Raw genomic sequence first — 24,150 nt, 5'->3', positions numbered from 1 at the left:
CCTCTCTCTCCCTCTCTCTCCTCTCTGTCTCTCCCTCCCCTTCCCCCTCTTCTCCCCCCTTCTCCCCCTCTCTCTCAGTCTGGGGACCATTTTTCCATCAATAGACCACTTTAGGGCCTGTCCCCTGACATTTACCGACAATCATAAAAGGCCAACCTAATGATGGCCATTACATCTAAAGAACAGGCTTAATGAATATTAAACAGCTGTGGACATCAAAGTCTGGGCAGGAGAAGAAACCTAATCTCTCTCCTCAAAGTGGTGTCTGGGGCGGCCTAGGCCAGCTGAGCAGTTGGCCCTTTCGGGGGGCTGTCAGGAACAATTCTGAGGCACCCACAAGGCACGCTTTGAGCAAGACCTTCTGGCCCGGCGTTTGTAACGTCTAATAAGCAGGTCTGCCATTATCTCCTCCCGGACTGTCAATCAGGCCTGGCTCTGGAAGGAAACGCTGGTCTAGTAAACGCAGGTTCTCTGGGTCCCTCAGCCCTTCAGGGCCCAGCTCTGGGAAGACCGCTGGCCTTAAAGCTGGGAGAGTGACAGGAGACCACAAAAGAGTTGCCTTTGTCCCCAAGGCATTGCAGCTGCCACAGAAAGTGAGTGAATTTGCATCCCAGGAGTAGTTCAGTCACCTGCTGGCATTGGGACGCTTCAGAGAACTTCAGCTTGAGGGGCAGAAGGCCCCACAGAGGTCATCTGTCCTACCCCCACATTTCACAGAAGAGCTAACTGAGGCCCAGAGAAATGATCTCAAGATCCCATCACAAATAAACAAGAGAACCACAATTTGAATCAGGCTCATCTGACTAATTCTAACCCTTGGCGCCCCCTCTTCCTTGCCTTCTCTGGGATGCAGGCTGGTCACTGGTAAAATGAGGGGGCTGAAATAGATGGCCCCCCAGCTCTGGTTTGGTTAAACTACAGTGGGGCCAACACAACCACAACCACAGGGGTAACACAATCACAAGAAGTAACACAACAGTATGTGGTACAATATGGTAAGTCGAGAAACCCAGAGGAAGCTCCCTAGAGTCAGAAGGCAAAGGTTGAAGGCTGCATGCAGGAGGAGGACCTGGGTGTAGGCTGTGACATCCAAATCCACAGGTGCAGTGTGGCAGGGAAGACCAGGAGAGGGGGACAGAGGAAGCTAAGGCGGCAGGAGGGCACGGGATGAGGTGAGGTGCGAAGGGGCTGGGGGGGCACCCAGTTGGGATGCAGCCTAGGTCGTATCTAGTCATGAGATGCAGAAGGATGGGGTGGGAAGGGCAATGCAGAATAAGAACCAACGTTGCTACGGGGCATTTTAAAGCTGGCAAAGGACAGTCTCTCTTGAGTGGAAAAATGACCCTGCGGAGTAGAGGCTGCAGGTATCATTATACCCATTTAAGTAACTTGCTCATGGCCACACAGCTAGTCCTCTCACAGGCAGGCCACCCTGAGTCCAAATCCAGCATCCTGCCCACTTGCCCCATCTTACCCCCTCTCTGATCTAGCAGCTTGAAATTTCTATGATTGATAAAACCATCTTCCACAGTGTCCCCTCTCCTGCCCGGGTTGGACCACATCGGAGGGCTGGGCGCTGAAGTTTAGGAAGGACAGAGGGTGACCAGAACGGAAAGGATCTGGAGTCGATGACCGTGATGATAAAGGGAGTGGGCATTTATAGACTGGAGAAGATCAGATTCTCAGCTGTGACATCTGAAAGTGCCTGAAGGGCCGTCAAGTGGGAGAGGACTTAATTAGCTCATTCTGGCTGGGCCCAGGGGAGCAGAATCAGGAGCTGTTTCTGCAGTTTGGAGGGACTCTGGGACCTCAAAAGGAGAAGGTTAGGACTGGGAATGACCTTGGACCCCACTGAGGCCAATCTCTTACTTTACAGATGAGGAGACTGAGACATGGTTAAGGGAAAGCAATCACCAAGGTCCCAGAGGCAGCAGGGGGCAGAGGTAAGGTTTACCTCAAGCTTCCTTGGTGCAGCCCCAACCCCCCCCCCCCCCCCCCGTCTATGGCTCCCCAGCCTCTGAAGGGTTAAAGGGGCTGAAACTCTTCTGAAGGAAGTCACACACTCCCTCCCCAAGCTGGCCGGCCAGGATGTGCAGTACGGGCCCACATGCCGCCGATTACCATTAATGAGAGCTCAGTGGAAGAAATCTCTCCCTAAGATGGAAAACGTAACACCCAGTAAATATTTATTGATCACATAGAATGCTGATTAACTCCTTCCCCACTGGAACTTCCCTTCCCCCCCAGGCTGCTCAGTGTGGGGCCCCACAGGATGGCGGAAAGAGCGCCCCTTGCGGTAACAAGGTAACAAGGTATACCTGTCTTGGACTCCCAGCTCCAATGAGGCCCCAGAGGTAACAGAGGCCGAGAGGTCAAGCCTAGCCTTCTTTTACAGATGAGGACACTGAGGCAAGCAGCTAATGCATCTCTGAGGTTGAATTTGAACTCGGGTCTTCCTGGCTCCACGTTCAATGCCCCATCCATGGCACCCCCAGCTGCCTCTAGCCAACCTGTTGGGAATAATTCTACCCAACAAAGGCTTCCTCTGGTCCATATACCTGGCACTCTTCACAGATCTGCTGTTCTGTCATAAGGCAGGAATGACCCTTCAGTGCCAGCTTTCCGCCTCCAACATCTAAACTCTCCCCAAGAACAGTTCTCATCAGTGAGCTTCTATTAAGCACCAATGAGTGCTGAGAATGGAAAGACAAAACATCAAACAGTCACTGCCTCTGATGATTGTCTCCAGTTTAGCCTGTCTATGGTTTGTACATAGTTATGTCCATGTTGTCTCCTTCATTAGATGAGAAGCTCCTTGAGGGCAGGGACTTCTTGCCTTTATTTATATCTCCATTGGGCAGCTAGGGGGTGCCACAGTGCACGGAGCCCCAGGTCTGGAGTCAGGAAGACTTCTCTTTACAAATTCAAATCTGGCCTCAGACACTAGCTGTGTGACCCTGGGCAAGTCACTTCACCCTGCTGGCCTCATTTTCCTCATCTGTAGAATGAGCTGGAGAAGGACATGGCACACCACTCCAGTGTCTCTGCCAAGAAAACCCAAATGGGGTCACAGAGAGTAGGATGCAACTGAACCGACTGAACAAAGATCTTAGCACAGCGCTTGGCACATAGTAGGTGCTTAAATAAATGTTCTTAACTGACTCACTAGATCATTCACCCTGAGACTCCTAAAAGCATCCAGCAAAATTAAATAACACTACCAAAAAGGAGGTTTTAGGAGATAGGGAAAGGGGGCAGCACCAGCCTTCGAGTCAGGAGAACCTGAGTTCAAATCTGACCTCAGACCAGACACTGGACACTTCCTAGCTGTGAGACCCTGGGCAAGTCACTTAACCCCAATAGCCTTACAGAAGAAGAAGAAGAAGAAGAAGAAGAAGAAGAAGAAGAAGAAGAAGAAGAAGAAGAAGAAGAAGAAGAAGAAGAAGAAGAAGATGATGATGATGATGATGATGATGATGATGATGATGATGATGATGATGATGATGATGATGATGATAGGGAAGGAAAGGAGAAAAGGGAGAACAGGCTGCTCAGAGGTCCCTCCCAGCTCTAACATTTTTTGTTTGATGTTCTTCCAAGCCCCAAATTCTAAGGTTCCCTCCAGTTCTGATGTTCTGTGTTCTATGTTATAAGCCTTCTAGCCCTGTTATTCTGTAGTCCGAGGTCTCTCTGACACCCTAGGTTCTAAGTTCTAAGGTCCCTCCCCTCTGTGACATTTTTAGCTCTCTGTTCCTAGGTCCCTTCCACATCCTGTTAGTATGGCTGAGTGAGGCACACAGGCAGGGGGCCAGACTCAATAATTACACCTTGCCCTGAATACATTACGTTCATCCAGAATGAACTCTATTTGGAATCCTCCCCTCCCCTCATCTTTTCTCTCTCTGTCTCTGTCTTTCTCTCTCTGTCTCTCCTGTCTCTATCTGTTTCTCTGTCTCTGTCTCTCTGTTTCTCTGTCTCTTCCTTCCAGGCTCAGTCCAGAAGCCCCTTCCATGGAGATGTCTTCCCTGGTCCCTGTCTGCTTCCCAGTCCTTTAGGGAAAAATGCTTTCTCCTTCCTCAAATATCTGCAGAACTGAATCAAATGATTATTATTCCACTTCATGCCTTTTCCCATATGAGCCTGTCAGCTCCCATCTCTAACACTACAGATGAAGTTTTATGACTAGAAAGTCTCAAGGGAATGAGTCAATGAATGGATGTGTGATGACCTTGAACAAGCCCCTCCCCTCTTCTGGGCCTCAGTTTCCTTATTTGCAAAATGAGAGGATTAAACTGGATGGTACAGGGGAAAACTACAATGGGTGGCCTCTGGAGGGAGTGAGCTCCCTGTCTTCATGAAGAGGCTGGATGGCCACTTGTTGGAGATGGTGTTGAGGGGATTCTCCTTCAGCTCCAGGGAGAGCCCTTCCATCACAAAAGTGAGAAAGAGGGAGGATTGTTCCAAGGCACCAGAATTCCGAGGTTGCTGACAACCCTCAGATTCCTCAGGGAGTTTACAAACAAGTGAGTTTGTCTGTCGTCGGTGAGGATAATTATTGGAAAGAGGCAGCTCCGAGATGGCCAGCCCTGGCCCCTCCCCAAGCCAAGGGCAGTCTCGTTGTGTGCGAGGGTCTGGGTCTCCAATGGTGCTCCTGTTTCCTGCTCCTGTCAAACTCTGCGAGCTCATTCTGGGCACGGAGGCACTCTCCCAAGTCTAACACCATGCGGGTTGTGCATCCCAGCCTTGGGGCCTCTAGAACCAGCCAACTTACCAACCTCCCCTCCCCCTCCTCACACACATAGCCCAAAATCTCAGGAGCTAAATGTACAGAGAAGAGAAGGCAGAGCTGGTTGGTCCAGGGGGAAGGGCTCTGGCTCTGGGGTCACATCCCAGGTGTCCCATGCATTGATTTATCAGCATAGCCTTACACCAAGTCTCTGGAGCTCAGCTCTCTTCTCCACAAAAAGAGAAAAGAAGGACTCACAAGTTCCTTCTAGCTACAGTTAGGATCCTTCATAACTCATTCTCTTCCCAGCCCAGGAAACACACAGCAAGTTTCCTTCTGGCTCAACCTTCCTTATCCATAAGACAGTGTGACTTTTGGGGGAAAGTCTGACACATAGTAGGTACTTAATAAGTGCAGGGTGACTGACCCACTGAGACAGGAAACCAGAATACCTTGTGCCCAAGGCTGGCCCTCCATGGGGCCAGTGCAGTAGAAAGAGTGAAACTCCTGGCTCTGGTATTTATTACCAGTGTGACTTTGGACAATGTCACTTAGCCTCTCTGGGCCTCAGTTTCCTCATCTGTATAAAGGTAGGGGCAAGCACAGAGGGAGACCCTCTACTAGCTGATCTCTATGGTTCTGGGCAAAGCTTTGTTCTACTTGGCCCCAAAGGGTTGACTGGAGCTCTAATGAGACTGAGGGAGGCTGGACAAATGGTAAGGATGTGCGCTATCCTGTAGAGAAGTGGGTCGCCCCCCCCCTGGGAGGAGACAGGCTCCCCCTCCTTGGAGGTCCTCAGGCAGAGGCGGGCTGCTTTTTGGTGGGGATAGTCTCTGCGCAGGTATGGCTCAGAGCCCACAATGCTGAGGCCTGTGGATCGTTGAGAAGACGACACTGGGCCTCTGGAGCCATGCTGAGGGGAAGCCTTCTGCCTCTGGCCTGGGGGGCAGGGGGCAGCTTGGGGGCTTAAGAGAAGACCTCCGGACACTGCCCAAGATGTCAAAGAGCACCGGGCTCACAGGGGAAGGAGGCTTCACAGACACCAGCCCTTGCTGCTCTGTGCCCCCCCTCCCAAGCCTGGCACTCCCCCATCCCACGCAGCAGAACTCAATTAGGACCCTGCTTACACACCAGTTTTCAGAGCCAAACCAAATTCTCGTAACCCCACACGGCTCCGGTTCAGCTGCGAGACTCACAGTTTCACATCCCCTCTGGTCTACAGTCTGCAGCCCCCAACACACATGGTTGTCCCTCCCTCTCTGGCATTCGAGTGCACATGGCCAGGGAGGAGTAGCTGAACAGTTCTGAGACTCTGAGTGGGTTTATAAGGGATAAGAAGGGAGGAGAGGATGGAGAACCTGTAATTCAGAGACAGAAAGCCAAGAGGGTGGGAAGCTGGAAGGAGAGGCAGGGGTTACGGACTGATGCTGAAGGGTCCCCAGGGAGATGGAGAAATTACAGGCTCTTTAAATGAATTGAAAATGACTCCTTAACCACCACCTCCTGTAAGAGGTCAAGTAGAAGTTGGATTGAACCGGTCCCTAAGAGGCCAAGACACTGCCCGGCTACCTCTCGACCATTTCAATCTACCTCTCCACTTAAAACAGGGTTTGGACCCCAAAGACTGAGGTTTCAACCTGCTTCTGCTGCCTACTACCAGCATGGGCCCCTGGCCTCAGTTTCCCTATCTGTAAAATGAGAGGGCTAGACTCATGCTAGCTGTGAGGACCCATAATTCTAAGGCCTTGGGTGACAGGCTACATCCTCACTTCTCTGCTCCGATATTTTCTGTGCTAAGGTCTCCCTCCTGCTTTAACATTCTCTCTTCTCAGGTTCCTCTGAGTTCTTCAAGCTGCCAACCATTCACTGTCACCTGCTCATTAGGAGAGAATAAGGTCTCTCTCTAGTATCCTTGGAAGTTAGGAGAGCCTCCGTCCCCCTCCCCACTGCTGCTCCCCCCTTCCTGTTCCCAGTCCCCTGCCCCAAATTCCTGGGCTAGCTGTGTGATCTTGGGAAACTCACTTCCTTTTTTGTTCCTCTGTAAGAAGCAGATTCCTGACCCCTCTGCTGGACTGGAAGGACAGCAAAGGTCTGGAAGGAAACGGAGGCCCAGCAGAATTCCTCCTTCATGGCCTGGCATCAGCCTAGGAAAATTACACTCTCTGCCTTCCAGCTGATTCCTCGGGCAATTACCGATTCATGCCTCACCTAGAACTTGAAGCCCCCCAAGCCAATGGGGAAATTTACTGACTGTCTGTAACATTCAGCCAACCCAGGACCTCCAAGGGCCGCTCACAGGCAAGAGTGGGCACGTGGGCCTTCTCCAATAACACACGTGTTCCAGGCACGAAATTGTGGTTGATGGCATGAGGAGCTGGAACCCCCTCCAGCTGGGCCTACTGGAGCTGAGGGAGGAGGAGTCAGGAAGAACAGGGGCCTCTGATCAATCCAACTTTCTTTTTTGGGAAATGTCATTTCTTAATCATAGGCTGAAGCCCCCTCCTTCTACTTTCTTAACAAGTCTACTGGAATGGTATGAGAGCTGTGTCCTATATAACAGAACCGAATGGACAGTACATGGCCTCAAAGATCCTTGGAATTGGCAGGGACCTAGAATCATCAAAGGGCAGTGAGGTGGTGCAGTAGATAGAACTCTGGACCTGGAGTCAGGAAGACCTGAGTTCAAATCTGACCTCAGACACTTACTAGCTGTGTGACCCTGGATAAATCACTTCACCCTGTTCACCTCAGTTTCCTCTTCCGTAAAATGAGCTGGAGAAGAAAATGGCAAACCACTCCTGTATCTCTGCCAAGAAAACTCCAAATGGGGTCATGAAGAGTTGGACATGACTGAAAATGACTGAACAAGAGAGTCCTCAAATGAGACAAGGGTCTCCAGGAGGCTTTGAGGCCAAGACTTCTTTTGAAAGAAGAACCCAAGGCCTAGAAAGAGAGGCCGGGGTCACAAAGAAAGTGAGTGGCAAAACAGAGACTCAAATTCAGGACTCCTGACTTCTCACTGGATGCTCTTTCTCTAACAACATCTCTGTTCTCCAGAGGTCCCAGAGTCCATCCCATCCCTAAAAAGGATTCCCCTTCTCAGCACTTCTAACAAGTGGCCATTTGGGCTCTGCTGGAAGACCCCCAGAAACAAGGAGCTCACCACGCCCCTCACAGAACATTCTCCCTTGGGACAGATTTATACCACAGAAGGAGAGCTGGGAAGGGGCATACAAGACCCAGGAGGCCAAACCCAGTCCTTTTTTCAGGTGAGGAAAAGGAAGCAAAGGGCGATTGGATGATTTTCCCTAAGTCACACAGGCAGGAAGTGATGGAGCAGGCTTTTGAACCTTTGTCCATAAGCCTAAACTAAACTCTCAACTTATGAAAAGCTACAGCCTTCCTACAATCTCTGCCCATTCCTCTTAGACCTACCCTCTGAGGCCAAGCAGAAAGAGCCAAATCCCTTTGTCTTATCAGTCTTCAAACAGTCAGACGGTTCTCGTGTCTTGTTCTTCTCAAGCCCTGCCGATCTCTTCTCTGTCCTGAATGTCCGGTCCCTCACCAGCAATGTCTAAACAATATTCATTTCCAGCCTTAATTGACACTGCTCCTAGATCAGCACCTTCACCTCCTTCCCCCTCCTGACTGTCCCATCCCACCCCAATCCTACCCCAGGGATTCAGGTATTTACCCAAGTCATTCCCTCAAATTAGCTGCTCAATTGCCAAAGGCCTCCTCATTCTTCAAGTCCCAGCTCCCCTCACCTCCCCTAACAACCCCACACTAGTGCTCACCACTCACTCTTAGAGCACAGGCTACTTGTGACCCTCTCACTAAGTACTCAGCATAACACTGATTGGGGCAAAGTGTAAATTCACACACTCGGACTCAATCAATTTCACAAGGCTAACATGGGAGCAGTGTGATTCTGGCAAAGATATGAAGGTTTTAGTGACCTACAAGCTCAGCTTGTCTCAGTCAATAAAGCTAAAGGGACATACAGAGGCCATACAGTGTAGTTCAATGGGGCCCTGGTCTTGGAGTCCAAAAGATCTGGGTTTGAATCCTGCCTTGAACCTTTACTAACTTTGTGATCAGAGGCAAATTATGTCATCTCCTCCAGTCTCAGTCATTTAATCCATAAAATATAGGTGATGGTAAAATGCCTGCAGGGCTGACCTCCTAGATATCAAATGATATCATATCTATAAAGGGCTCTGCAAACCTCATTGTATTATACAAAGACTGGCCATGATTTTAACGCCTGGGGTGATCCCTTCATCTGGAAGACTATGTTCAATTTGGGTCAGAAAGGATGTTGGTGTGTCTGCCGGTGTCCAGAGGAGGGCAACCAGCTTGGTGAAGGACCCTGAACTCATGCCATAGAAGGAATGAATTGAAGAAATTGGGATAATATTAAGCCTGGAGAGAGAGGAAGACTCAGGAAGGTCATGAAAGCTGTGTGCAAATATTCAGAGGGTTGTCATATGAAAGAGATATTACATGTGTTCTACTTGGCCCCCAAAAGCAGGACCAGGGGCTATGTTTGAGGGGAAAGGAGGGTGGTAAGGGGTAGGGTAACAACATGACATAGTGAGCTCCCTGTGCAGGGAAGTCTCCCAGTGGAGGCTAGGAGGCCAAGTAGCAGGCAGACCAGAGAGGGGTTTCTTGTATAGATATGAGAAACACTACGAGGTTCCTTTATACTGTGGGATTTGGAGATTTTATCTGGAGTTTCCATTTTTTCTTGATATCAGGTCCATGAGAAAAAGAACGGTGAGCTTTCTTTCTCTTACTAACTCTAACAATAGAGATGTCCCTCTAGGTTGAAAGCACCCCCCAGAGGCCCCTTATCACATTTCCACCCTCCCTGCCTGCCTTCCTAACCCTTCTGTCAATCTCCTCTTCCCTTCCCTCTCTCCTTGTTCCTCTGGTCTTTGCCTCTCACCCCTGCCATTCTAGCATCTTCTCTCCCTCTCTATCTACTTTATCCTTTCCCTCTCTTTCTCCATCTCATATCCTCTTTCTTTTTTCCTTTTTTCCTCATCTCTCTCCATCCCTCAGCTCAGCTTATGTTTCTCTCTCTCTCTCTCTCTCTCTCTCTCTCTCTCTCTCTCTCTCTCTCCTCCCTTCCTCCCTCCCTCTCTGCTCCCTTTCTCCCTCCCCCTCTCTTCCCCTTGGCCTCCCTCCCTCCCTTTCTCTGTGATTTTCCCCTCACATTCCCTCTCTTCCTCTCCCTCCCTCCCCTCCCTCCTGGGCTCCCCAGTGCCTTGCTTCTGCCCCAGCATGACCCAGCCTGCCCGCCCCAGCTCCTACACATACAGGCCCCATCTGGTTCCCATTTCAGCTCGAGTCTGCGCTACAAGGTTCCCGGGATCTCCTGTTTGTTTAATTTGGGGGAAGGCAGGGAAAATCCACTTCATTCTCTAGGTTTATTGATCCTGCTCTCGATTTCCCTGGGTCTGGCCCTCTCTCTGTGACCCTCCCCAATCCAGGCCCAGCTAGGCCTTTGGCTCCAGTGCCGAGGGCAGTGCCAGAAAGACATTTTGTTGGGGAGGCAGATAAATGCCTGCAGGTGTGGAATGGGAGCAGCACAATGGGGGAAGCTCCTGCCTGGGACAAAGGTGGCTGAATCATGGGCCCTTTTGGTCATGAATTCCAGATGCTTACAGTTGGGAGTGCCCTTAAAACACAGAATATGGAATTGGAGAGCAGAGAACAGAGAATGTTAGAGCCAGGAGGTACTTTAGAACAGAAGAAAGCAGAACCGAGAGGGCCTTCAAAAGAGAGAACATCAGGGTTGTTAGAACCTAGAACAAAGAATGTCAGAGCTAGGAAGAGACTGAGAAAACCAAAAATGTAAGAGATGGGCTGTGCCTTAGAACACAGATCATCCCCACTGGGAAGGACCTCAGAGCCTAGAACAATGGAGCTTGGGGGACCTTAGAACAGAGAATGCCAGAGCTGGGAGGGAACATAGAACACAGATTATGGAATTTCAGTGCTGGGAGGTAGCTTAGAACACACACACACACACAACCTTTCAGATGGAGGGGGTTGAGAACATTAGAACACCAAAGGTTAGAACATAGAACAGAGTCTGTCAGAACCTATAACATAGAATACCACATCTGACAGGTTCCTTTGAGAAATAGTCCAACCCCCTCATTTTACAGAGAAGGAAACTGAGGCACAGGGGAAAAGTGTCTTGCCCTAGGGATGGAGAACTATGAACCAAGACTGGAACTGAGGTCACCTAACACCTAGCACAGGGTTTATTACGCCACCTCAAGATGTCTACAACATCATGCTTCCTTTGTTAAGTCATTTTCAGTCGTGTACCCCATCTGGGGTTTTGGCAAAGTATTACAGTGGTTTGCCATTTCCTTCTCCGGCACATTTTACAGATGAAGAAACTGAGACCAACAGGGCAAAGTAACTTGCCTTGTGGGGTCACACAGCTGGTAAGTATCTGAGGCTAGATTTGAACTCACGAAGATGAGTCTTCCTGATTCCAAGCCTTGAGCTCTGTGCACTATGGCGTCACCTAGCACACACACTTTACAGAGGAAACAATACAGCCCTTACATGAAAGGGAGGGGCCTAAGATAAATCTCTGGAAGTCTGGCTGGAGCCAGGCATCACAGCTGATACTTTATTTATGCGTTATTCAGGAGGTAAAGGTTGTCAAGGAAGTTTACTGAATAGAAGAGTGACCCTATCAGTGGGGCCTTAGGAAGACAGGCTGGGGAGAGGATGTGCTGGAGGTCAGACAGCTCTTTAGGAAGGCCTGGCAATGGCCTGGCCCAGAAGAGATGAGGACCGGAATGGGAGAGGGACCCGGACAGAGCCTGGGGAAGAGATGACCAAGAGACAAAGCAGGAAAACTGGGCCCAATGTGACAGATGATTGGATGAGGCTGGGTGGGAGGAGTGAGGAAGGGCTAAAATTCTTTCTGATTTTGAAACAGGGAGGCTGTCGGGAAGGGCAAGCTGAGCAAGGGAGAGCAGGCTTCCAGGCTGGGAATGGGGAGTTAGGAGGAGTCATGGCAGAGCCCACAGGTGGAAGGGTCCAATCTCCAAGCACTCAAGGCTCTAAAGTCATTGCCCCCAGCAGCTACCAAGTGTCAGAGCCAAGATTTGAACCCAGATGTCCTGAGGCCCATTGCCCTTCCCTCTATCCAATGATCTCGACTGTGTCTTCCAGCTCTGGCCATCTAGGAATCTATGAACCCATCCACTCTTTCTCCATCACCTCTTCCTCTCGATGTCATTCATCTACACTGGGAGAAGGGCCATCACCGGCTCATTGACCAGATGGGGAAGCTGAATCTCCAGCCTTGTCCCAACTCACAAGGTGGGTTAGAGAGTCAGCTAAGAAAGAACCACCCCCACCTCCTCATAAGATTCCATTGGATTCCCCCCCCCCTCATCCCCACCCTCAGCAAGGAGAGGCACCCTTTCCCTGGTCTGTGGAGGAGAAAAGTTAGAGAGTAAGGAGAGAGGAGGAAGCTTGGGTCAGAGATCTAGTGGGAGGTGATACTGCAGACAGCCTTCCCCTCCATCCCGACAGGGCTACGAGACCAGCCAGCCTCCCCGCCCCAAGCCTCCCGACTCCTTGTTTCTTGCCACAAGATATAAACTAATCTATTTAGTTAGAAAAACATGGTTTATTGGGATCTGAGTGATTTGTATTTCGTTCTCTACCACAAGATGTAAACTAATCGAGTTACGGAGAGCTGCTTGGTTTAAGGGAATCCAGAGCAATTGCCCTCCAAGGCAAGCCCAGGTCCTGAAATGAGTCTTGTCCTTGGGTTTTCCTCTCACCGTTCAGTTCTGCACAGTTGGCCCTCCGGCTATCGCTCACTGCTGACCCCAGGGCCCTGTAGTATCTGAGCAATCCAGGCACCCCAGCCCTCACCTAGGACGGATGTGGGCCTCCTTCCCCAAGGCCTGGACCTCCCCCAAACTCACTGGAGGTGACCAGGAGAAGGGAGACCATGCACTGATGGGGACAAAACCACCACAATGGACAGCAGCATTTCCTGAAGTTATCATGACACAATTCATAGGGGACTGGGGCCTGCACTTAGCTGGGCTCTGGAGACCCCTGGGGCCAGATACTGGGGAAGGGGCACAGAGCTCACCGGAGGATGATGGGCCTGAGTCTCACACCCACCACTTACTGACCCAAGTGGGTTCAGACTCTGGGCCCAGGGGAGGGGCCCTCAAAAAGCATCCAGCTGAACCCCTGTTAGGTCAGGGAGTAGAGGCTTCAGCTGCCCCATGCTTGGACTCTGACCCCAGGCTCCCCCAGCTTCGACGGCACAGCCTGAGTGCCTGATAATAACAGCTTGGATCATAGAGCACAAGCACTAAATATGCCTGATCTCATTGGATCCTCATGACAGCCCTAGGAGGTAGATGCTGCTACTAACCCCTTTTTACATCTGAAGAAACTGAGGCCGGCAGAGGTTAAGTGACTTGCCCAGGGTCACACAGCTAGTGTGGTTTTCCTGACTCCAGGTCCAGCACTCTACTGTATTACCCAGGTGCCCATCACAGCAGCACAGCAGCAATAACATATTCTCTCTCTCTCTCTCTCTCTCTCTCTCTCTCTCTCTCCCTCTCCCTCTCTCTCTCTCTCTCTCTCTCTCTCTTTCTCTCTCTCTCTCTTTCTTCTCTCTGTCTCAGCCTGGGGGAGATGCGTCAGCCGGGGAAGGGTCTGTGTCAAGCCAGAAGGATCCTCAGACACTGGGGGAGTCCTTAGTCTTTGGACACCCTGCCACAGTGGAGCACTGTCAGGGCTGTACAAGAGGAAGCGTGTCTTGGTGAGCCTGTCTGCAGGGGCCCCTTGCAGTATTGGCTCTCTTCCCCCAGGGGCTAATTCAGAGTCCTTCCAGACTGGGAACAGATAACGGTGAAGGAACACCATGACCATATCATTCTTGGAAGAAATATAGTAGAAAACTCATTTCAGCCACTGCTCTGGCCCCACCAGCTGTTCCGCCCCTTGGAGGCCCAGGAATCTTTCTCTTGGGGGAAGAGAGGAGTTGAACATCAGGGATAATTCCATCATAGTATCAAGGCTCCAGAATTAGGGCCTAAGACGTAACTCTTGATCCTGGCATTCAAGGCCTCCAGACTCCAGGCCTGGCCTACATTCCAGTTTTATGTCACACAACTGATGTTCATTTAGTCTATATCCCAGCAGAAATGCACACACAGTCAGCAGTTTCAGGAACAAGTTCCACCCTCCCCTTTCCGCTTGACCAAGTCCCAGCCATCATTCAATGCCCAACTCATCACACCTCCCCTTAGCACCAACAGCCTCCATGACTGCTCCTTCCTGGATTCCGGCAGCCTTGGCGCTCTATCCAGCACACGGGCAGGGACTCCCCAGCATTGGGAGAAACCTTCTGATATCTGGGTATCTTTCTTATCCATCTAAACTAGATGGTCAACTGGGTGATGTGTAGAGAGAGCGCTGGGCCTGGAGTCAGGAAGACCTGAGTTCAAATCCTCCCTCAGACATGACCTTGAGTAAGTCCTATAATCTGTTTGCCTCAGTTTCCTCAATAGTAAAATGGGGATAATATCATCTACCTCACAGTGTGGTTATCAAATGAGATAATACTCACAGCAGATACTGTGGCCCTGCTCTGACCTCTGGCCTGTACAGCACTGAGCAAACCTACCAAAGGAACCGTGACACTTGAAAAGCAGAGTCATTGAATGACCTCAGCTTGAAGGCAGAAGAGTCCAGTTCTGCTATAAACTAGTCATGAGACCTTGGGTCAGTCACATCACAACCCTGAGGGAGAAACATTTCAAACCCAGAGTGTCAGTACTGGAAGGGACCTCAGGGATTATCTGGCCCGACTCGCTCACATGACTGGGGAGGAAACTGAGGCTAGGAGCTGGGAAATGCCCAAGGTCATGGCTAGAACATGTAGAAAAGGAGCATGGCCCAGGCCCTGAGTCTTCCCCACAGTCTCAGCTCCCTCGTCCTCAGGGAAAGGTGAAAAATGAGGGTTGGTTCCCTTTCAGATGGTCTTCGGAGAGCCCATGGGATTCCCAACCAATCATACCCTGCGATTCTGGAATCCACTTGCATCCAAGCTTGGGGAAACAAGTGGAAATGCTGTTGGAAAGGGCCACGGCCAGGTTTTTCACTGCTCAGCCTGGGCCAGCCCCAGCGCCCAGCCCAGCTGAGCGAGGGCCAGCTGACACATCACCTAAACCCAGGCCCTCCCCGACAGAAGGAAGCTAGGCCTTCTGCTTTTCCTCTAGATCTCAGGCTGGTGACCTGGGGAAGCCAGGCTGCCCGGGCAGTAGGAGGTCAGAGCCTGGCTGAGGGGAGCTGGGTGTCAGAGGATGGTGTGCGGGAAGTAGTGGAAGAAAGGGACCTGAGCCAAATCGCTTAGCCAGGGGCACTTTTAGCAGCAGCCAAGCAATTGGATAATTGAAATCAGGTCCCCCGGGTGAACACTGGCATGTAAACCAGAGACCTTCCAAGGCAAACAAACAAATCAGCTGGAGGACAGGGAAAGGAACCCTGTGCTGGGGGTTGGGGGAAACCAGCACCTCCTTAAGGAGGCGTAGCCCAAACCGGAACCTAGATTGATTGCCCATATGGGAGAAACAGAGGCAAGGTGGTGCAGGTGAGAGCTGGAAGGCAGAGAGCTGGCCTGGAAGGCAGGGCACCTGGGTTTCTGCCCTAGCTCTGCCACCAATTAGTTGTATGACCCTTTCCCCTTTCTGGACTCAGTTTATACATGTGGAGTCAGGAGAACCTGAATTCAAACCCAACCTCAGACCCTTACTAGCTGGGTGACCCTGGGCAAGTCATTTGACTCCATTTAACTCTGTTTCCTCAACTGTAAAATGAGCTAGAGAAGGAAATGGCAAACCACCCTAGTATTTTTGCCAAGGAAACCCCAAATGGGGTCACAAAGAGTCAGATATGTCTAATTGACAACAAAAAAAATTGATGAAGCTGAATGTCTTGACCTCTAAGATTCCTTCTGTGCCCCCAAGACAAAGCAATGAGGACTGACTTCCTCTTCCAGTAGGTTATAGCGGCATGGGTGTGGCCATCTCAAGCATGACTGCCTCAGGATCTGATTTGTCAATTGATCAATCAGCCAATCCTCCAGCATTCATTAAGCTCTTTGCATTTTCCAGTCACAGAGCTAGGTGCTGGACACCCAAAGACAAAATGACCAAGTCCCTGTCCCATTGGAGCGTCCACCCCACAAGAAAAGCTTTCAGACAAAGGCAGGAACCACAGTGTTCATTCTCATTTGCTCATTTATAAACACTCATGCAGTTCCTGATGGTCAGCTGATGGGGCAGTCTGGGGAAAGGACTCTGGTCCTAGAATCAGGAGGTGTTCAGTCCTGTCCGACTCTTCATGACCCTCTTGGGGTCATCTGGGGAACAGAGCAGAATGAGCACCATCCCTCCCTCCGAAATCGAGCAGATCGAAGTCTGGATCTCTCCTTTGCACCCATCACACTCCATTGGCCTTAGAGTCCCTGTTCTTAGGAACATGACATTCTCCTGGAGGCAGAGACTGAATAATTTTTCATGCAAGAATCCCAGGCATGCCAAATGACCTCAGGCAAGTCACTTTCCAACTCTAGGCCTCAGTTTCCTCACCTGTAAACACTTCCCTGGGTGAGCCAAGACCATGTACAGTCTTGCTCACCTCCCTCCCCGCCTCTTTCCTCCTGGGGAGTGGAATCCAAGTTCTCTGGGTCTAAGCCCTGGGGTGTGACAATCTCCCCTGGAAAGGGTTTAGGGAACTGGGCTGGGAGGGGTCAGGGATGATCTGCCCTAAGCCCCAACAGAGACAGACAGTCCCAACAACCGCCATTCCAGCTTCTTGGAGCTAAGAGAGGGCGGGGGAGGAGGGATGGTGAAAAACCTGATACTCCAGGTTCAATTCTCATGAAATGAGCCATTCTGTAGACTCGCTACTTTCCCCCCCACCACTCTCTCACAATGATTCTGTGGAGGGGAGAGTGTGGCATTATTATCCTCCTTTCACAAGTGGGGACGCTGAGGCTCAGGGAGGGCCCTTTTAGCTGGGGAGAGAGAAGAGAATCAGGGAAGGATTCATGGAGGAAGTGTGTGAGCACATTCTAGGCAGGGAGGACAGGCTGGGCAAATGCATGGAGAGGGGAGCAGACCAGATGAGCTCAGGTGGCATTGCCTGGGCAGTTTGGCTTGACCACATAAGACATGAAGGGGCCCAGTGAGAAACAAGGTAGGAAAGGATGGCTGGAGCCAGACTGTGGGGTCTTTGACCACCCAATCCCTTACAGACGATGAGTTTGAAGGCTTTTGAGTAGCAGGTCAGAGCTGTGCCTTAGGAAGAGCTCATCTGAGCCCCTCTCTTTGAAGGTTAGAAGCTAGAGGCTCAGAGAGAAAGAACTTGACAGATTGTTCAAAAGACAATTATTAAGCACCTCTTCCATTCAAAGTGCTGTCCAAGGCAAGTCCCTGTCAAAGCCAAGACTGAGACTCGAGGTCTCCTGGAGTCAAGCCTGCGTCCATACCCTCTGAGAAACCAGTACCACAAAGTGTCTAGCACTTAATGGACACGATCTACTTTTTTCAAGTTGCCAAAGCAACAACAAACCCTGGCCCTGAAGGGTGAAATGGTAGTGCTTGAAGCTATGAGAGTCATGTGTTTGCAGAGATCAGCAAGGAAAGCTTCCTCTAGACACATTCCTAGGGAATCCAATGGGATGCTGATCAGGACAGTGGTGACGGCAATCATGGCGAGGAGATGGAGCTCTAGGAGTCCAGTGATGGGCAGGAGATGGGCTGCAAGCCAGTGCGGACGGTCACAGCTGACTCGACCCGACCTGATGCCATGAGACTATACTGTCAGAATGTCTGCCTTGAGGACTTGGGCCCTGGAGGGCTGGGTAGACCCAGGGTCTGCTCCCTTCTGCATCGCTAACTGCCTGTGTGGCCACACACAGATGAGTCCCTTTTGTTTCTGAGTTTCACTTATGAAATAGGGACAATGCTGCTTCCTCCCTCATCTCTCCAGTGCTGCTCTGATGTTTCTTCTTCTTCTGATGCGGCATGGAAAGCCCTCAGGCTTCCTGAAGGACTCATCAGCAGGACCCAAGCCCTGCCAGCTCCCACAGGCAGGGAGCTTTGGACACAGGCCTAGACTGTGAGTGTGTCTCTAATAGGAGAGCCAGAGTGGCCAAGGGGTAGACAGCCAGGGTATCCTCTGGACATTTCCTAAGCACTTGCTCCCTTATGCGGATATAGAGACTAAAGTAAAACAAGTCCTGCCTTCCTTGGGCTTCCGTTCACAGAATCCCAGAACCTGGGGAATGGATGGTCCTCAGCAAACATCAAGTCAGCCATTGTTTGAACAAAAACCCTCCTCTCCAGTAGTCCCAATAATAGATCAGCCATCCTAAGGGGGGGGGGAGTGCCACCATTTTCTGAGGCAGCTGGGTCAGCACTGTCTGGAAGAGCTTCAGTCTGCTTCTCTGTGCCTTCCCCACAGGGCTCCAGCTTCTATCCCCTGGGCCCAAGGAGAACAAGGCTGATTTCTACTCCATGTGAGGCTGAGTTCATTTCCTCCCAAGTCATTCATTCTCCAAGCTGATTTCCCATTGCCTAGCCTCATGGCCCTCCATGGTCCCAGCCATCCTCATTCTCCTTGGGAGAGTGGACAGGACTGAGGCAGGCAAGGTGGTGGAGTGGGGTGGGACATTATCCTCACTGAGCCAGGAATCCCAGGACACCTCCCAGCTGAATGCTGAGCTGAGCTGAAGGCCCTTATGCCCCATGCAACCATCTGGCCTCGAGCCCCAGTGCCAAGCTGAACCTCAGTGACTGACCCAAGGCATCCTGTCTGATTTCACCTGGGACAGCCAAACCCGGGCAACCCCTCCCCTCGAGGGGCTTCCATCTGGATGTGGAGGATAGTAACAGTCACACACATACAAGTAAACAGAAGGGCTCACATAACCACACACACATACAAAGGGGGGCACATGGAATCCCACAAATAGGCACATAGCCAGTCATGGCCACACACTGCCAGACTTTCTCCCTGCCTTTGTCTGTCTATCTCTCTGCCTCTGTCTCTCTGTCTCTGTCTCTCTCTCACATAAACACCTCCACGATCACACATTTATCCAACCACAATGACGCACACATAGAAACTAAAGACTTATACAAATTCACACACAGACACAATGGCAGAGACCCACTGTTGGGGAGCTCACGGGGGGGGGGAGACAATATGTTTATAAATGGGCCCAGAGTAATAACAATGACAATAGTGAGGATTTATATAGTGCTCCCTAGGGTGCAGAGAACTTTACATGATGTTTTCTCCCATGAGTTGATGGAAGGAAGCCTTAGAGAGAGGTGGGCACTAGATACCCTTTGGCATAACTACCCCTAAGTCAAGCCAGGACTTGAAACTTGAACCTAGGGCTACAATTTCAGGGTGCCTTTTCTTCAAAAATGCCACCTAGAATCACAGAATCCCAGAGTGGTAATAATAATAATAATAAACAAAAGCTAGTACTTACCGGGTATCTGCTATGAGCTAAGCACTTTGCAATGATTATTTCTGGGAGACAATGCTGTTATCATCCCAATTTTACAATTGAGGAAACTGAGGCAAACAGAGATATTGCAGTGACTTGCCCAGGGTTATATAGTTACTAAGTATCTGAGGCCAGATTTGTACTCAGATCTTCCTGATTCCAGACCTGGGCTCTATTCACTGTGGTGCCACCTTATATCAGATAAGGGAAGGGAAATCAGCTAGGAAACCCTACTTGGTGATGTCTGATGTTGACTTTAGACCTCGGGGGGCCTCAGAAGTGATAGAGTCCCACCCTCTTGTTTTGCAGATGGGGACACTGAGAGCTGAATACCCGTGCAAGGTCACACCGGGAGTACTGAGTGGTGAGCTGGGACCAGGCCCAGGATCTTTGCATCCCCAGCTCCCCCCTTTCCACCACACTGTGCTGCTTCAAACATCCCTGACTTAAATACTCTGGATGATAGCTAGCTCACTACTTCTTGAGCCATCCCACTCATCTTGGGGCTGAGCTACCTTAGGAAGTCTTCACACTGATCCTCAATCTGCCTTTCCACAGTTTGCAAAGAACACAGCCTGGCATATATAAGGACCATAGAACTAGAGCCGGGAAAGTCCATGGAGGGCATCTAGGCCAACATTTTTATTTTACAGATAGGGAAACTGAGGTTCTGACATGCTGAGTGAAATGCCCAGGGTCACCTAGGGAGCAGGTGTCAAAGAGGGGATTTGAACTCAGGTCTTCATGATTCCAAGTCCAGAACTCTGTCCACCATGCTGTACCCACTTGAGACATCCAGACATTGGAACAAACTGGGTGGTGGTTGAAGGGCAAGGCAAGTACCTTAGTTTGAGCAAAGCTGGACATGGACAGAGTCTGAGATGAGTCCAGGTCAAAGGGGAAGCAGAGGAAATAATCCTGCCATGAGAGGCTGGAGGCATGGGTTTTCTCCCAATCTTGAGCAAGTAACTCTCCCTCCAGGGCCTCCAGGTCTCAAATACTAAGGTCCCAAGAATCTCTGAAAGCCTGCAATTCTCAGGAACTCACAAGAAGTGCCCACACATGTGGGGGTGCCAGGCTAAGCCCAGCACTGGCTATGAGACTAGCCTGGCATTCCAGGTTGATGCCCCTGGGCCAGCTGACTCACCCCCACCTTCCACTTGCCAAGTCTCCCTGGTAATGAGTAAACAGTGAGCACCCCGCAAATCCACAGGCAGACATCCTCTCCCTCACTTGGCTTTCCTTTTCCAAGTCAACAAGTCAAAATCCATCTCCCATGAAATGAAAGCCTGGAGCTGTTGAGAAAATCGGCCCCTGTAACGCCTTTCCTTCACCTTCGTGCACTTCTCCCCCTGCCCAGGGCCACCAGCCCCAGTCAGACCCTGACTGGGTCTCCTGCTTTCAGTCCCACCCCTCTCTCATCCATCCCTCCAACAGCAGCCAAAATCACCTCCCTAAAGCACATCTGACCACCTCACCTTCCCTGCTCCAAAGCCCATAGGGGCTCCCTGCTGCCTCTGGGATCAAACTTTAGATTCCTCAGTCTCAGAAGCCCCCACAGGCTAGCTTCCACTTCCCAGTCCAGTTGACTCTCATCCGCAGAGACCTCACATGCTACACCCCCATCCCATACAATGACCCGCCCTGCTGTTCCCGAGATCCTGCTCTGTCTTTTCCAGGAGCTGCCTCCCCATCCATCAGTGCTTTGTCACGATTTTGCCCTGCATTCCCTTCTCCTTCTCCTCCCCTGGATTCCTGGTAGAAATGATCCAGATCCCTCCCAGGGCTCAGCACAGAAGCTGGTGAAAGGTAAGCACTTAATGCATGCTTGTTGACTAGACCAAGAGGCCCCAGGACAAGCAAGGTCAAGACGAGCCTGTCCAGCCTCCACTCACTTGTAATTGTTTGTGTTTCATTCTCAATGAGGACCATGACATCAGGGAGATGATTCCATGACAAGTAAGCGAATTGGATTACAGTGAGGCAGTGCAAAGTCACCTGCCTCACTTTCTCCTCTGGAGCCACCTGGGTCCAGTGGCTGGCTGTAAATAGGGACCACTGGGAATGGCCCAGGATGCAGTGGGAGCTCTTGGCCTTTTCAAGCTGAGGTCTTGAACAGGTCTCAGTGTGACTGAGGAAACATCCATTCAGTGATTAAGGTTAGGGAAGAAATGAGGCAGAGAATGGCTTACAATGTGGATACCAGAGGAGAGAGTAAAGGAGGCATCATGAAGTGATTGCTAGGTTTTGAGTCCCGAGGACCTGGTCTGGAATCCTGGCTCTTCTACTGTCTGTATGACCCTGGACAAATGATTGAACCTCTCAGGAACTTGGCTTCCTCATATATAAAGCAAGGTTCCTAGTCAAGGTTATCTCAAGGTTCCAACAAACTCAAATTCAGTGACCCTGTGAACCTACCACCTTGGCAGACCCCACCCCACCCCCATCCTTTAGGCCAAACTGTCCTGACGTTAAGCCTAAATCTGCTTCTGCCTCTCCCTGGTTACTCCTGGTTTTGTCCTCTGGGGCCAAGCAGCACAAGGTGAATCTCTCCCCGACCTGACAGACCTCCCAACTGGAAGATAGCTGTCATATCCTTCCCCCCAATATTCTCTTCTCCAGGTTAACCATCCCCTACTCCCCCTTTCCCAGCCTGATCCCATCCTTCTAGACTCTCTCTGGCTTATTTGTGCCCTTCCTAAAATGTGACTTCAGGACTGACCTGATTCCCCAAATGGTCCCTGACCCTCCCAGGTCTCCATGGGAGAGCTTTCTGTGTGATCTCTCCTCAGTGCTTAGGTTCCCATTATCTGTGTGGTGGGGAAGGGGCTGGGGATAGAAGGCAGACTAGGCAGATAATGAGTGAAGACATCCCTTCCTCTGTCAGCTTCTCCCCCTTCCCTGTGAACAGCCAACCAAGCCCAGCCTGGTAATAGCACTCTCCCTGAGGTTGTCTTTTCTGGAGGAATGACAGTCTTCAAACTCAGCCCACGTCCAGCCTCCAGGCAGCCATGACCCCAAGACTGAGCTGGGCCATTGGGGGCAGGAGGTTCAAGAGGAAGCCATGGATGGTTTAAACCTCATATGATTCCTCAGTTTCCCTACAGAGCCAGACTGACTTCCTTCCCCTGTGTCCTGCTCAACCTAAGGAAAAAAAAACCCAAAGGGAACCAGCATCTTTGGACCATTCCTAGGCACTGCCACCAAGGCAAGGCCAGGAATCCACCAAAAGCCCTTGTCATCTGTCTAGTTAGCACACTGGCTGTATAGATGAAGAAAGGAGAAGGTCATGGGCTCGGAAGCCTCAAAGCTGGGATTTGCTCTCTCCACGGGGACTGAATTGCTTCTCCCTTGGCCACAGGTCCTGAGGTAAGAGAGATCCTGCCCCTGGGTAAGGCTGCCCAGGCCCTGGGTGCAGGAACAGAGCTCGAGGCAAGCTGCTGACAGGGCAGAGGGCCTGGCTTCTTTCTTCTCATTTCCTGCTGACACCAGAGACTCCTCAAGGAAGATGAAAAGAAGGCGGGGGCAGAAGGAGGTGGAGGCCAGGGCCCTGGTGATCGATGGAGAGATTCTCGCCTTTGAAGACACAGCCTCTTAGAGCAACAGAAGGTTTAGGGAAAGTGGAAAGGCATCATCACTCACCATGGAGCAGGGAGCCACTCTGACTATGGGCCCAGCAGGCTAGGCCCGCCCAGGACAGGAGCGGCTGCATTCCCGTGGCCGCCGCTGGCCGGGCAGGGAGTCTTGGCTGAGACAAGTCTTTGGGGACAGGAGAAGAGACGGCTTGCAGCCCAGCCTGCAAAGCCCAGATACCATGTCATCACGGCTAGGAAGCCTCCGGATTCCCCTTATTACTGCCACTGAAATGCATCATGGAATCATAACTAGAACCCTGGATTAGGCATCAGAAACACTCAAAGTCGAATGCTGACACAGACCGTGCCACCTTGGCCTGCCTCAGTTTCCTCGTCTGTAAAATGGGGATAATGACAAGGTCTCCCCGCCAGGAGGCTTGAGAGAGTGCATGCAAAGTGTTTTGCAAACCCTGGCTCAGTGGGTTCTGGGAGCTAAGGTTATTTTTATGACCCAAGCCACACAGACCTTACTGCTAAGCACTAGGTTCATCCATTGAGGACCTGCTGACTTTCATGCCCCAAATACCAGCCCTGAGTTGGCACATGTCCCCCCTCTTGGAATGCAAACCCCTTGAAACAGAGACGGCCTGACTTTGGGCTTCACATCTACCCTTGGTGCCTGGCACAGGGCAGACAATAAAGGCTGCCTGGGCCTTTGGGTGGCTGGGGCTTAACTAGGCCAGCTCACAAAAGGCCTGTCTGATTGGATTGAATTTCAAAGGGCCTCCCAGCCCAGCCCTGCCCCCCTGGGGACAGCCCTCTGGTAGTGAGCCTCTAGGCATTCAGCCAAGGGGTCTCTGGTAACAGACATGAAGAGATTACTGACTCCAGAGTCCCAGACTCTGGCTGCAGACCCACCTTTGCCCTGTGCTTGCTGACGCTGAGACACACTGGGTGCCAGTTTACCCTGTTGCTAGTAGGCTTTCATTGCTCAGGAGTGAGGCGAGTGAGGGGAGCTAGAGCTCAACCCTAGTCTCCTCACTCCAAGGTCAGGGTTCCTTGTACTCTAACAAATGGCTTCTCTAGGGATCTCTGACCTAGAAAGTGCCAGAGCTGGGAGGGACCTGAGAACAGGGGATGTCAGAGCTGGGAGGGGCCTGAGAACAGTGGATGTCAGAGCTGGGAGGGGCCTGAGAACAGGAGATGTCAGAGCTGGGAGGAACTTTAGAACAGGGGATGTCAGATCT

General features: G+C 51.1%; 1 protein-coding gene across 1 annotated transcript in view; it reads right to left on the bottom strand.

Annotated features, from left to right (window-relative positions):
- Positions 1-24,150, bottom strand: part of LOC138165364 (metalloprotease TIKI2-like) — a 235,966-nt gene that overhangs the window by 175,463 nt on the left and 36,353 nt on the right. The gene's annotated exons all lie outside the window — the stretch shown is intronic.

Source organism: Petaurus breviceps, unplaced genomic scaffold, assembly GCF_028583685.1.
Source record: "Petaurus breviceps papuanus isolate PSGF00001 unplaced genomic scaffold, PetGlider_PUasm1.0 208, whole genome shotgun sequence".
Lineage (NCBI taxonomy): Eukaryota > Metazoa > Chordata > Mammalia > Diprotodontia > Petauridae > Petaurus > Petaurus breviceps.
Note: the sequence above shows the minus strand (reverse complement) of the source record. Positions and strands in the feature narration are given on the sequence as shown.